The 15,654-nt window shown below is 36.0% G+C and overlaps 1 pseudogene; it reads left to right on the top strand.

The window, feature by feature from the left end:
• The first annotated feature begins 4,147 nt into the window (after window positions 1–4,147).
• Window positions 4,148–5,905, top strand: LOC136328516 (centrosomal protein of 44 kDa-like; annotated as a pseudogene).
• Window positions 5,906–15,654: the final 9,749 nt, after the last annotated feature.

The raw sequence follows: 15,654 nt of genomic DNA, 5'->3' as shown, positions 1-15,654 counted from the left end.
CAAAAGACACTTTGGAAAGGAGGAAGTGAGGAGAAGGGGCAGTGATTCAGGTTTCCAGAGAGAACTGAGCTACACCTTCCCCTTCATACTGAGAACACGCCCTGCCCCAAGAGAGTAACTGGCAGAACACACCTTCAGATTCTCAGAGGACACACCCACTGCATTCCTGGATACAGTTTCAACTAAACCCCCTACTGAAATCAGCTAACGGAAACTCCCTGCTGGGTTAAGCAAACAGACAACAGGTAAATCAAGACTTTAAAGCAGCTCTACAAGTTAATAAGAAGTAAATCAAAACAACCAGCAGAGGCAGAGGAATAAAAGCCTGGAAGAGAAGCTGAATTAAATAAACCAACCTCAGATCCACAACTCTAAAAAGCTTGCAAACTACATACAGAAACAACAAGAAGACAGAGGAACATAAGCCATATGAATAAAAGAGAAAAATCTCCCCCCCCCCAAAAAAACACAAAACCCCAAAAACTAGATGAAATGAAAGCAATTAAATTACCGAATGCAGAGTTTAAAATAATGATTGTTAGGATGCTTAAGAATCTCAATGCTACAATGGTTGGACTTAATAAGCACCCAAATAAAGAAATGGTAAACATTAAAAAGGGCACTAAAATCATAAAAAAGAACCAGACAGAAATGACAAACACAATATCAGAAATGAAGACTACACTAGAAGGAATTAAAAGCAGGCTGGATGAAGCAGAGGATTGAATCAGTGATTTAGAAGACAAAATAAGTGAAAGCATGGAAGCAGAAGAGCAAAAAGAAAAGAGGATAAAAATGTCTAAGGAAACTCTAAGAGAGCTCTGTGACAAAATGAAGAGAAACAATATCCACATAATAGGGGTTTCTGAAGAAAAAGAGAAAGAATAAGGGATAGAGAAGCTGATTGAAGAAATCATAGCTGAAAATTTTCCTAAAACGATGCAGGAAAGAGTTACATAGGTTCAAGAAGCACAGAGAACCCCATTAAAAAAGAACTCAGAGACCTACACCAAAACACATCATAATCAAAATACCAAAGCTAAGAGATAAAGAAAGAATACTAAAACCTGCAAGAGAAAAGCACTGTCACCTACAAAGGAGCCCCCATAAGGATGACAATTGACTTCTTAACAAAAACACTTGAGGCCAGAAAGGAATGGCAAGAAATATTCAAAGTAATGCAGAACAAAAACCTACAACCAAGATTTCTTTATCCAGTAAGGCTATCATTTAAAATTGAAGGAGAAATAAAAAGCTGCTTAGACAAAAAACTTCTCAAGGAATTCATTATAACCAAACAAATGCTACAAGAAATGTTAAGGGGACTGTTGTAAACAGAATAAAGCAGGAAAAAATTAAGTAAAAGAGGAATGTAGATTTAAAGAATAAAATGACAATAAACAACTATATATCAATAATAACTTTAAATGTAAATGTATTAAATACTCCAATCAAAAGACATAGGGTAGCTGCATGGATAAGAAACAGGACTTGTACATATGCTGTCTACAAGAGACACACCTCAAAACAAAAGATACACATAGACTGAAAGTAAAAGGATGAAAAAAAAAATTTCATGTAAATGGAAATTAAAAAAAGCTGGGATAGCAATTCTTATATCTGTCAAAATAGACTTTAAAACAAAGACTATAGTAAGGAATAATGAAGGTCACTACATAATGATAAAGGAAGCAATCCAACAGGAAGAGATAATCATTATAAATATCTATGCACCTAATATAGAAGCACCTAAATATAAAAAGCAGAATTTGATGGACATAAAGGGCAAGATCAACAGCAATACTCTAATAGTAGAAGATTTCAGCACCCCACTAACATCACTGGATAGATCCTCAAGAAAAAAATTAACAAAGAAACAACAGACTTAAAGGACACACCAGATTAACTGGATTTAATAGATATCTTTAGAATCTTCCACCTTAAAGCAGCAGAATATACATTCTTTTCAAGTACTCATGGTACATTCTCTAGGATAGACCACATGTTAGGGCATAAAACAAGTCTCAACAAATTTAAGAAGATTGAAATCATATCAATCATCTCTGATCACAATGGCATAAAACTAGAAATCAATTACAATAGAAAAACTGAAAAACACTCAAACACTTGGAAACTAAACAGCATGTTATTGAATAATAAATGGGTCAACAGATCAAGGAAGAAATGAAAAATTTCCTTGAAACAAGTGAAAAGTAGCATACAACAACTCAAAATTTATGGACAAAGCAAAAGCAGTCCTGAGAGGGAAGTTCATAGCATTACAGGCATACCTTAAGAAGCTAGAAAGAGCTCAAATAAACAATTTAACCCTGCAACTAAAAGAACTAGAAAAAGAACAGCAAGTAAAGCTCAGAGGAAGTAGAAGGAATGAAATAATAAAGATCAGAGCAGAAATAAATGACATAGAGACTAAAAAAACAATATAGAGGATCAATAAAACCAAGAGCTGGTTCTTTGAAAAGGTAAAGAAGATAGATGAACCTTTAATCAGACTCACCAAGAAAAAAAGAGAGAGAACTCAAATAAATAAAATTAGAAATGAGAGAGTAGAATTAACTCACACAGCAGAAATACAAAGGATTGTAAGAAAATACAATAAAGAATTGTATGCCAAAAAATTAGACAACCTAGATGAAATGGACAATTTTTTGAAACATATAATCTTGCAAAAATCAATCTGGAAGAATCAGAAAACCTAAACAGACTGATTACAACAAATGAGATTGTAACAGTTATCAAAAATCTCCCAACAAACAAAAGCCCTGGTCCAGATGGTTTTACAGGCAAACTTTACTCAATATTCAAAGAAGAACTAACTCCTATCCTTCTCAAGCTATTTCAAAAAGTTCAAGAGGAAGGAAAACCTTCAAGCTCCTTTTATGAGGTGAGCATAATTCTGATTCCAAAACCAGGCAAAGACAATACAAAGAAAAAAAAAACTATAGGCCAATATCTCACTTGAATTAAATGCTAAAATTGTCAACAAAATATGAACTAATTGGATCCAACAACATATGAAAAAAATCATACATCATGATCAAGTGAGATTTATTTTGGGGAGGCAAGGCTGGTACAATATTTGCAAATCAATGAATGATTCATCACATAAACAAAAGGAAAGAGAAAAACATGATAATATGATTAGATGCAGAAAAAGCACTTGATAAAATCCAGCACCCATTCATGATCAAAGTGAGAATACAAGGAACATACCTCAACATTATAAAGGCCATCTATGACAAGCCCAAAGCCAACATTATAATCAATGGGCAAAAGTTAAGAGAAATCTCCTTAAGATCAGGAACAAGGCAGGGGTGCCCCATTCACCATTCTAATTCATCATAGTTCTGGAAGTCCTAGCCACAGCAATCAGACAAGAAGAAGAAATAAAAGGCATTCAAATTGGAAAAGAAGAAGTAAAACTATAATTATTTGCTGATAACTTGATACTGTACATAGAAAACCCTAAAGTCTCAGTCAAAAAACTATTGGACCTGATCAATGAATTCAGCAAGATGGCAGGATATAAAATTAATATTCAGAAATCAGAGACATTTTTATACACTAACAATAAATGTTTTGAAAGAGAAATTAAAGAAACAATCCCCTTCACTATTGCAACAAAAAAAATAAAGTACCTAGGAGTAAATTTAACCAAGGAGACTAAAGACTTGTACTCGGAAAATTATAAAACATTGATAAAAGAAATCAAGGAAGATACAAACAAATGGAAGCACATACCGTGTTTATAGATAGAAAGAATAAACATCATTGAAATGTCTATATTACCCCCCAAAATTTATAAATTCAATGTAATTTCTATTAAAATATCAATGAAAGAGCACAGGCATCCCGCTGCAGGGACTCGTTGCTGGAGGTTGGGCTCCCATGGCTATCTTCAATGGCATAGGCAGTCTCTCCTCCCCTTCAGAGTCCGTTTTTTTTTTTTTTTTTTTTTTTTTTGCATGATGCCTGCTGGGGGAGCCTGGTGGTGCTAGTGAGGTTGCTTCACAGACTGGACTGGGGTCCCCTATCTCAATGCCCTTATTGAGGTTACGATGGGAGTGAATGACCAGATGAAATATTTGATAATTTCAAAAGCTAGAGCTGAATGTAAAGTTAAATAATGGCAATAGGTGACTTAAAGAGAAGCTTACAGAACCTGGAACAAGCACTTTGCTCACTAAATTATCCTTAGGAGGTAGATTGTGTTATGTTTGGTTGTGGACAAGTCCTGCCGGGGGTGAGGATGACGGAGATGCAAAGACCCGACTCTGGGGACCAGGTTCAGTGATGCAGATCCACTTTATTCAGGAAGTAAACTAGCTTATGTACATGGGTTTAGCCAGTAGAATGTTACAGCATGTCCTTCATAGCCAATGGCTGAAAAGATCAGGAAGCTGCATGGTTGGCGCTGAATCACTTCCTTATAGTGTGCGAGCTCCCTTCCTGGGTATGCCTAGGAGGGTTCTGGGAGCTGGAGTATTCTCACAGCATTGCATCAGCCACAGCTGCTAGGAATGCACTCTGCGCTCCACCCACATTTGGTAAAGGGATACACAGTGGCATCTTTGCCCATCATCAGCTATTGCCTTACCTTATATTCACCTTATGTAGCAGAACTTCTGATAGAATCCAATGTGGAGCTCATAGCAAATAATGACTTGTGCTTCATAGATACTTTCTATAAGCTTCTTCATGATCAATTTAATTACAAACCAATCTTGACAAAAAAGCAGTTTCTCCAGTGTGGATTTGCAGAATGGAAAATTCAAATTATTTGAAAGAAGATCAGTTTTGTTAAGTCAGAACCTTCTTCATCAAGCAGTGAGACAACTTCTACAGAACCTGTTGGCATTGACATCCTCAGCAGGTTTATGACTTCAGGAAAGAAGAAAGCTGTGGTGATCTGTCACCTCTACAGTGAAGATGATATTAATGTGCCAGAAGATACATTAAGTACAGTAACAGATGTTAAAGAAATATTTGCTGTGTCTAACTTAAAGGATACTGAAATAAAGATTCCTGAAGAAAAGATTTCTGAAATGAAATCTGAACATCAAATATGAAAGTTAATTCTGAGATTACTGCACTACAGACAAGGCTTGCTGAATGCCAGGAAAAGCTTGAGAAACCGACTCAGAGAGTAGATTAGACCCCTTGGAAGAAAAAATGAAAGGAAAAGTGATGGTAAATGAAAAAACCTGGACTGATCTTTTACGTCATGTCACTCTTCTTGAAACAGAATTGCTTTTGTCCAAAAAGAATGATGATTATATAGACCAGGGGTCCCCAAACTGCGACCTGCGGGCCACATGTGGCCCCCTGAGGCCATTTATCCGGCCCCCACCGCACTTCTGGAAAGGGCACCTCTTTCATTGGTGGTCAGTGAGAGGAGTGTAGTTCCCACTGAAATACTGGTCAGTTTGTTGATTTAAATTTACTTGTTCTTTATTTTAAATGTTATATTTGTTCCCATTTTGTTTTTTTACTTTAAAATAAGATATGTGCAGTGTGCATAGGGATTTGTTCATAGGTTTTTTTATAGTCCGGCCCTCCAATGGTCTGAGGGACAGTGAACTGGCCCCCTGTGTAAAAAGTCTGGGGACCCCTGATATAGACTATAATGAAATGAGTGAAGACTATTCTTCTAGTAGTGACCTGGATATTCTGAAATCTGATAAAAAAAAGCCAAGGGAAGGAGGCAAGCATTCCTCTATCCTCTGGTTATAGTACTGTATCAATAGATTCAACTCCCAGAACCTCAACTGTTAATTACTGTGCTTTGAAAGATATTTCAGAGGAAACAACAATCCAGAAAATGAAAAGGATGAAAAAAATGTTTGAAGAAACTGCAGAGTTATTGAAAGGTTCAAATCACTAATTGTAGATATTTTTCTACATAAACTTTTCCAGGACTTTGGCTACTATACACATGCTGTCTGAAATTTTAAGAATTCTCTATAAATTTTAATATCTGCAATATTTTTATTAAGAATTTTCTTGGTATTCTACTTGGTATATGAGCTTTTTCATTCAACATTGAATAAATACTTAAATATTTTTGTGCTATGATTTATTTTATAAAAGAAATACCAATGACATACTTCAAAGATATAGAACAAATATTCCAAAAATTTATATGGAACCAAAAAAGAACACAAGTAGCCTCAGCAATCTTGAAAAAGATTAATAAAATGGGTGGTATCACACTCCTGACATCCAGTTATACTACAAGGCCATTGTACTCAAGACAGCTTAGTACTGGTATAAGAACAGGCATATAGATCAATGGAACAGAACAGAGAACCCAGAGATAAACCTACACCTTTATGTACAATTGATATTTGACAAAGGGGGTAATAGCATACAATGGAGTAAGGACATGCTCTTTAATAAATATTGTTGGGAAAATTGGACAGGTACATGCAAAAAAGTGAAACTAGACCACCAACTTATATCATTCATAATAATAAACTCAAAATAGATAAAAGACTTAAATGTAAGTCGTGAAACTATAAGCATCTTAGAACAAAACATAGGCAGTAAGCTTTCCGATATCTATTGCAGCAATATATTTGCTGATTTATCTCCACAGGCAAGTGAAATAAAGGACAGGATGAACAAATGGTACTATATCAAACTAAAAAGCTTTTGCACAGCTAAAGACAATAAGAACAGAATAAAAAGACAAACCACACAATGGGAGAACATATTTGAGAATACATCTGACAAGGGGTTAATAACCAAAGTTTATAAAGAACTTGTAAAACTCAACACCAGGAAGATAAACAATCCAATCAAAAAATGGGCAAAAGAAATGAATAGACACTTCTCCAAAGAGGACATAGATATGGCCAATAGGCATATGAATAAATCGTCAACATCACTAGTCATTAGAGAAATGCAAATTAAAACCACAATGATATATCACCTCCCTCCAGTCAGAATGGTGCTCATTAACAAAACAACACATAATAAGTGCTGACAAGGGTGTGGAGAAAAGGGAACCCTCCTGCATTGCTGGTGGGAATGCAGACTGATGCTGCCACTGTAGGAAACAGTATGGAGATTCTTCAAAAAATTAAAAATGGAACTGCCCTTTGATCCAGCTTTCCCACTTTTAGGAATATATCCCAAGAACAACAAGTCACCGATTCAAAAGAAGAAATGCAGCCCCATGTTTATGGCAGCATTGTTTACAATAGCCAAGATGTGGAAACAGCCCAAATGTCCGTAAGTGGACAAGTGGATTAAAAATCTCTGGTACTATACACAATGGAATACTACAGGAAAAAGAAGGAAATCTTACCTTTTGTGACAGCATGGATGAACCTGGAAACTATATTATGTTAAGTGAAATAAGCCAGGCAGAGAAAGAAAAATATCATATGACCTCACTTATTTGAGTAATCCAATGAACAGTGTGAACTGAGGTATGGAATAGAGACAGAAATGGGATCAAAGGGACTAGAGGAAAAGCGACATAGGGAAAGGGGATGATAGGATGGGATTAGAGAAGGAAAAGAGATTAGTGAAATTATATACACATAACACAGCATTATAGTTTAGAGAGCAGAAAGAAAATCCTGGAGGGAAGGGGGAAGGCCATTCGCAGGAGGGAGGCAAGGGGGATGTTAAGGGGAACATGGTGGAGGGGGAATGCATTCAGGAGGACACAAGAATCTATGTAAATACAATAAATTAAAATTAAAAAAAGATACAATAAATGACAAAAGCAAGCTCCAAAAAAAATATAACAAATAAAAATGAACCATGTAATGATTTTTACTGCATTCACAGTGTTGTGCAATCAGGACCTCTATGTACTTCTAAATAAATTCATCACCTAAAAGAGACCTCCACACTTATTAGGCAGTTTCCCATTTCTCCTTCTCCTCCAGTTTATCACAATCACCAATTTGCTTTCAGTGTCTATGAATTTACCTATTTTGAATATTTTATATGATTATATAACATAATCATTTCTGTCACAATTTTTTTACTTAGCGTAATGTTTTCAAGATTTATCTATGTTATAGCATATGTTGTCAATTCATTTATTTTAATTAAATAACATTTTATTGTTATTGATATACTGCAATTCGTTTATCCATTTATCTGTTGATAAACACTTAGATTGTTTTCATTTTGTGGCTACTGTGAATGTTGATGTGAACATTGGTGTGTATATACCTGTTAGATTCTCTGTTTTCAATTATTTGGGGTACATACCTGAGAATGGAGTTGCTGTGTTATATGCTTATCTATGTTTAATTTTTTGAAGACATGCCAGACTGCTTTCCAAAGAGGTTGTACCATTTTACACCTTTATTAGCAATGTAGTGGTGTTCTAATTTTTTTACATTCTCACCAGCTCCTGTTATTTTTTATTTAAAAATTATAACCCTATAAGTAGGTGTGAAGTGATATCTCATAATTTTTATTTGCAGTACTTTAATAACTATGTAATGATATTGAAACTTTTTCATGAACTTATTGGCCATTTGTATAACTTCCTTAGAAAAACATCTTCAAGTTTTTGACCATTTAGTATACATTCTGCCGAAGGAGTGCAAGTTGTGTGGACCATTTAAAAACTATTTTCTTTATTGTTGGTAATTTATAGGAGTTCTTTATGTATTCTGGATACTAAACTCCTACCTGATATGATTTGCTAATACTTCCACCCATTCTGTAGGATATCTTAACACTTTCTTGTGATAATATTCAATCCACAAGACATTTTATTTATTTATTTATTTATTTATTTATTTGTATTTTTCCGAAGCTGGAAACGGGGAGAGACAGTCAGACAGACTCCTGCATGCGCCGGACCTGGATCCACCCGGCATGCCCACCAGGGGCGACGCTCTGCCCACCAGGGGGCGATGTTTTGCCCCTCTGGGTTGTTGCTCTGTTGCGACCAGAGCCACTCTAGCGCCTGGGGCAGAGGCCAAGGAGCCATCCCCAGCGCCCGGGCCATCTTTGCTCCAATGGAGCCTCACTGCGGGAGGGGAAGAGAGAGACAGAGAGGAAGGAGAGGGGGAGGGGTGGAGAAGCAGATGGGCACTTCTCCTGTGTGCCCTGGCCGGGAATCGAACCCAGGACCCCTTGCACACCAGGCCAACGCTCTACCACTGAGCCAACTGGCCAGGGTACAAGACATTTTAATATTGATAAAGTCCGATTTTTTCTTTTGCTGCTCATAATTTTTTTAAATAAATAAATTTTTATTAATTTTAATGGGTGACATCAATAAATCAGGGTACATATATTCAAAGAAAACATGTCCAGGTTATCCTGTCATTCAATTCTGTTGCATACCCATCACCCAAAGTCAGACTTGTGCTCCTCCCCCTTCCCCTCCCCCTCCCCTCTCCCTTCCCCTTTCCCCTCTCACTCCTTCCCTCCCCTTGCCCGCCATAATCACCGCACTTTTGTCCATGTCTCTTAGTCTCGTTTTTATGTCCCACCAATGTATGGAATCCTGCAGTTCTTGTTTTTTTTCTGATTTACTTATTTCACTTCGTATAATGTTATCAAGATCCCACCATTTTGTTGTAAGTGATCCAATGTCATCATTTCTTATGGCTGAACAGTATACCATGGTGTATATGTGCCACATCTTCTTTATCCAGTCTTCTATTTTTTTTTTTTTACAGTGATTAAAGCCTTTAAGCAAACTCTTGGCCAATACAGCAAGAATCCATAAAAGAGTAGTGTCCTTAACATGTTCACCAAGTTCAAGTTGGCCCCATCACCATGCCAAATCCCTGAAAAATGCAATCCAACCCCAGTTCAGTCTGTTAGGAGCTGTCACAAGGAGCAGGAGTCCAGGAAAAGTCCACATCCAGGAAAAGTTCGCATGGCACTGGAATTGTCACAATTCTATACTTTGCAGCTCACGTCCAAGTCCCAATGACCGCTGCTTCTAGCTGGTAATTATTCAGGTAGACTTAAAGCCATCTGCAGCATGTGTGGAGATGGAGCTTCTGTTCTCTTCTGCCTGGAGAGATGAGACCAGGGTGCTTTTCCCTGGAGCTCTGCGACTGTGGCTTGGTAAAGAGAACCTTGGGATACACTAAGCTGGGTGGCAAAGGTAGATTCATAGTAGAAGTTGGCAAAAGGGGGAGAGAGAGCTCTAAATTAGGAGTAGGTCCCAGCCTGAAAAATGAGTGGGGCATTGAGGTAGGAGGAATAAAGGAAACACTATATATTCAACAAAGCAGCAGAAAATAGGACTATCAACACCCACAACAGAGATCTTCAAGGGAAGAATAAAAAACCTGACTATTCAGGCAAGACATAGTTAAGTGGCCCTTGTGCAAATGAGATCAGTTTACCTGCTATTTGGAAGAAATACCCTAGCCTCGTCCACAGTGTCGTAGATGGGGCCGATGGCCCTGGGCACCTCAGTCTTCAGTGGCAAACCCCAGCATTCTGGGCAAGGTTAGGTCATGGGTGGCTGGAGCAGGGCTGGAAGAGACTGAACCCTCCCTTAGAGGAGCCAGGGGGAAGCCTACCTTCCAGTGTCCCTGTTTCCTCACAGCAGAGGCATGTGACAGATTGAGCAATTCAGTCTAATATTATTCATCACCCGAAAGCTGCAGCCCTGTGTAAACAGACAGTTTCAACTTTCTCTGGAAGCAGCACGGCAGATTGGGAAATCCTGTCCAAAAGGTCTTATACTACAATCTGCCCCTTCATTTGGAGTTAACCCTCAAGGACCCCTACCAGGACAATTTTGGCAAATTGGATGTTACTCATATACCTTCATTTGGTAAACAGTCCTATGTCCACGTTACAGTGGATACATATTCTGGATTTATAGTAACCTCTGTCAGAACAGGAGAGGCTGCTAAGCATGTTATAGCTCATTGTCTGTATGCATTGTTCTGTTATTGGATTTCCTAAACTGGTTAAACTGACAATGCTCCTCCTGCATATGGAGCAAAAGCATTTACTGTATTTTGTCAAACCTTTTGAATTATGTGTATTTCTTACAATCTTTAAAGTCAAGGTATTATTAAAGTGTACCCAGCAAATATTTTAAGGTCAATTTAAAAAAATTTAAAAGGGGGGAGTCATATCCTGGAACTCCTATGGGTCTCCCATATTATACTTTTTACTTAAAAATTTTTAAATTTCTTTTGAATGCTGATGAACAGAAGATGCTAAATCTTTTTCTTCTGCAAATTACTACCTTCTTTATTTGATCCAGCTAATAACACTGTTTTGTCTTTTTCCAAAAAGCTCCAGATGTATGGAAAATATTTATATAGGCAGATGGGGATCTTCAAACCCCTCAGCAAGATCTTCTGAGCATGGCTTTTAAGATACCAAGACGCAGAAAAAGCCCAATAGAGATCAGAGGAACTACCAGGTTTTAGGATACACCCTTAAAGGCTCCAACACCCCAAAGGGGTCTCATAGGATGCCATCTGGGTCCTGCTTCAATAGTGGAAAGGAAGGTCATTGAGCTAAAGTCTGCCAGACTTACATGCTGCTCATGATTTTGATGTGATATCTAAGAATCCATTGTCATACCCAAGATCATGGAGATTTATTTCCATGTTTTCTTCTAAGGATTTTATAGTGTTAGCACTTATATTGAAGTTTTTGATCTATTTTGAGTTAACTTTTTATATGATATTAGCACCTGTTGGTGAAGATGGTCTGGACACTTTTTTGAAAAGTCAACTGACCATAGATATGTGTTTTTTTTTCTTCTGCACTCTTAATTCTACTACATTGGTCTATCTGTCTACCTTATGTCTAAATCCCAATGTTTTCAATACTGAAGCTTAGAAGTCAATTTTGAAATCAGCATGTGTGAGTCCTCCAACTTCGTTCTTCTTTTCCAATATTATTTTGGATATTTGGGGTCCCTTACAGTTTTATATCAATTTGACAGTTGACCTTTTCTTTACTGCAAAAAAATAGCTATTGGAATTTTTATAGGTATCTATTGCATTATATCTGTGGATCACTTTGAGTAATATAGGCATTGATACAGGAGCAAGTTAGACCTTGTGCTGCCTATTGCTATGAAGCCAATACACAGAGATAAAGACCGATTGAATATAAATGTCTTTAATAGAATTGCCAACAAACCCAAAAAGGCAGAGGATTTCAGCTCCAAAGTTTGTTTTAACATTTTTGTTTTGCTAAACCTTTTTATATGATTCAGGGGCTGTCAGTAATGGTGCAAAGGGCAAAATCTGTGCAGTTAGTCATGCAGACAAATCATCACATTCTGCTCTTGATAGATAACAGACTATCTGCCTTCCTATTCTTTGCATTTTTCCCAGAGGCTGAGTGATTCAGACCGTTCATCTTTTTTCTTAATACCTGGGTTCCTCCAGATGTCTCCCAAAGGAATAAGGTTTCTGGTCTTGTTACTTCTCTCAAGGACTTCTGTGGTCAGGGCTGTGGACTCCTGCATTTGATTTGGTTTTCAATACCTGATATCTGGTCTAAGGATACAGTCCAGCTTGCATGCCTATGCCTGAAAACAAAACAAAGCAAAACAAACAAAACACTCAGCTAATTCTACAATACAGAGTGTAAAATTAGTGTATTGAAAATATGTCTACTTTTTGTTCCTTTGTAGCATTTTATCAATATTGTCTTTCAATCTTTGGACATGGGATGTCTTTCCATTTATTAAAATCTTTGTTTTACAATTTTTGCTGCTGTTTTCAGTATACAAATTTTTTACCTCTGGTTAATTTTTAAAGATATTTTATTCTTTTGGGTACTATTATAAAAATATATTTTTAAATTTCCTTTTGAGTTATTTATTGCTGTTATATATAAAGATAACTAATTTTTGAATATTGTTCTTGTATTATACTTCTTTGCTGAATTTATTAGCTCTAGTTTTTTTGTGTGTGGATTTTTTGGGATTTTCTATGTATAGAATCATGCTATCTGTAACTAGAGAACGTTTTATTTCTTCTTTCCAATCAATGCCTTTTATTTTATTCACTTGCTAATTATACTGGCTAGAACTTGCAGTAAAATGCAATATAGCTTGGGTGAAAATGGGCGTCCTTGTGTTGTAAGGGAAAGCTTCCAGTCTTATATCGTTTCATATGACATTAACTGTGGGTTTTTATAAATGCCCTTAATAATATTAGGAACTTTTCTCCTACTAGTTTTCTGAGTGTGTGTGTATGTGTGTTTTAAGTCTTACAATAATATTGGATTTAGTCAAAGTTTTTTTTTGTATCAGTTAAAATGATCGTATCTTTTTTTCCTTGGTCCCATTAATTTGGTGTATTATGTTGATGAATTTTCTCATGTGAAACCATTCTTGCATTTTCAGGATAAATTCTGCTTGATCACGGCATATAATTCTTTTAAATATGCTGTTTGAGCTCAGATAAGAGCCTAATATCCAAAATATACAAAGAACTCACAAAACTCAACAACAAACAAACAAACAATACAATAAAAAAATGGCAAGAGGACATTAACAGACACTTCTCCCAGGAATAAATACAAATGGCCAACAGATATATGAAAAGATGCTCATCTTCTTTAGTTATTAGAGAAATGCAAATCAAAACTGCAATGAGATATCACCTCACACCTGTTAGATTAGCTATTATTAACAAGACAGGTAATAGCAAATGTTGGAGAGGCTGTGGAGAAAAAGGAACCCTCATACACTGTTGTAGGGAATGTAAAATAGTACAACCATTATGGAAGAAAGTATGGTGGTTCCTCAAAAAACTGAAAATAGAACTACCTTATGACCCAGCAATCCCTCTACTGGGTATATACCCCCAAAACTCAGAAACATTGATACGTAAAGACACATGCAGCCCCATGTTCATTGCAGCATTGTTCACAGTGGCCAGGACATGGAAACAACCGAAAAGCCCGTCAATAGATGACTGGATAAAGAAGATGTGGCACATATACAGTATGGAATACTACTCAGCCATAAGAAATGATGACATCGGATCATTTACAGCAAAATGGTGGGATCTTGATAACATTATACGAAGTGAAATAAGTAAATCAGAAAAAAACAGGAACTGCATTACTCCATACGTAGGTGGGACATAAAAGTGTAACTAAGAGACATTGATAAGAGTGTGGTGGTTACGGGGAGAGGGGGGAGAGGGAGAGGGAAAGGGGGAGGGGGAGGGGCACAAAGAAAACTAGATAGAAGGTGACAGAGGACAATCTGACTTTGATGGATATGCAACATAATTGAACGACAAGATAACCTGGACTTGTTATCTTTGAATATATGTATCCTGATTTATTGATGTTGCCCCATTAAAAAAATAAAATTATTAAAAAAAATGCTGTTTGATTCAGTCTGCTAGTATTTTGTTGAGAAGTTTTATCTTCATATTCATAAGAGATATTGGTCTGTAGTTTTCTTTTCTTATGATGTCTTTGTATAATTTTGGTATCAGGATAATCCTGACTTCATAGAATCAGTTAGAAAGTGCTATTTTCTCTTTTATTTTTTAAGAAAAGAATTAGAATTTATTCTTTAAGTGTACAATTCCCATAAAACCATCTGGTTGTAGACTTTTCTTTGTTGTAAGTTTTTTGATTACTGACTTAATCTCTTGATATAAGTACTGTATATTCAGGTTTTTAATTTCTTTTTGATTCAGTTAAAGTAATTTGTGTGTTTTTAGGAATTCCATTTTTTCTAGGCTATCTAATTTGTTGGCATACAATTACTTATTTTATTCTCTTATAATTTTTTATATTTCTGTAAAGATAATGGTAGAGTCTTTACTTTAAATTCTGATTTTAAAACAAGATGCAATACTCCCTATGAAACCAACAGAACCCTGATACCAAAACCTGGCAAGGACACCACAAAAAAGAAAACTATAGCACAATATTTCTAATGACTACAGATGCAAAAGTCCTAAACAAAATACTAGCAAACTGAATACAACACCAAAAAAATAATACATCACGATCAAGTGGGATTAATTTCAGGAACACATGGCTAGTTTAACATATGTAAATCAATCATTGTTATACAACACATCAACAAAACAAAAAACAGAAATCATATGATCTTATCAATATATGCAGAAAAGGCATTTGATAAGATGCAACATCTCTTTATGCTTAAACACTCAATAAAATTGGAATAGAAGGAAACTACCTAAACATAATAAAGGCCATCTATGAGAAACCATCATCTAATATCAAAATAAATGGTAAAAAATTGAAGTCTTTTCCTCTAAAATCAGGAAAAAGACAGGGCTCCCCATTCTCTCCACTTTTATTCAATATAGTTTGGAAAATTTTAGCTAGAGTGATCAGGCAAAAGAAAAAACATAAAAGGCATCTATACCAAGAAAGAAGTTAAGTTATCAGTTCTTGAAGATGGAATGATTGTGTATCTAGAAAACCCCAGAGACTCCACCAAAATACTATTAGAAACAGTAAGCTGATACATTAAATTTCAGGATACAAAATCAATATACAAAAATCTATAAATTTTCTGTACGCCAATGATGAAACTTTGGAAAATGAACTGAAAAAAAATCCTTTTACAATTGCAACAACAAAAAAAATAAAATATCTTGGAATAAACTTAACAAAGGCTATGAAAGACCTTTATACTAAAAACAACAA

The sequence above is a fragment of the Saccopteryx bilineata genome, chromosome 3 (genome assembly GCF_036850765.1).
Source record: "Saccopteryx bilineata isolate mSacBil1 chromosome 3, mSacBil1_pri_phased_curated, whole genome shotgun sequence".
In the NCBI taxonomy this organism is placed as follows: Eukaryota; Metazoa; Chordata; class Mammalia; order Chiroptera; family Emballonuridae; genus Saccopteryx; species Saccopteryx bilineata.
This window is presented reverse-complemented; position numbering and strand designations above follow the sequence as displayed.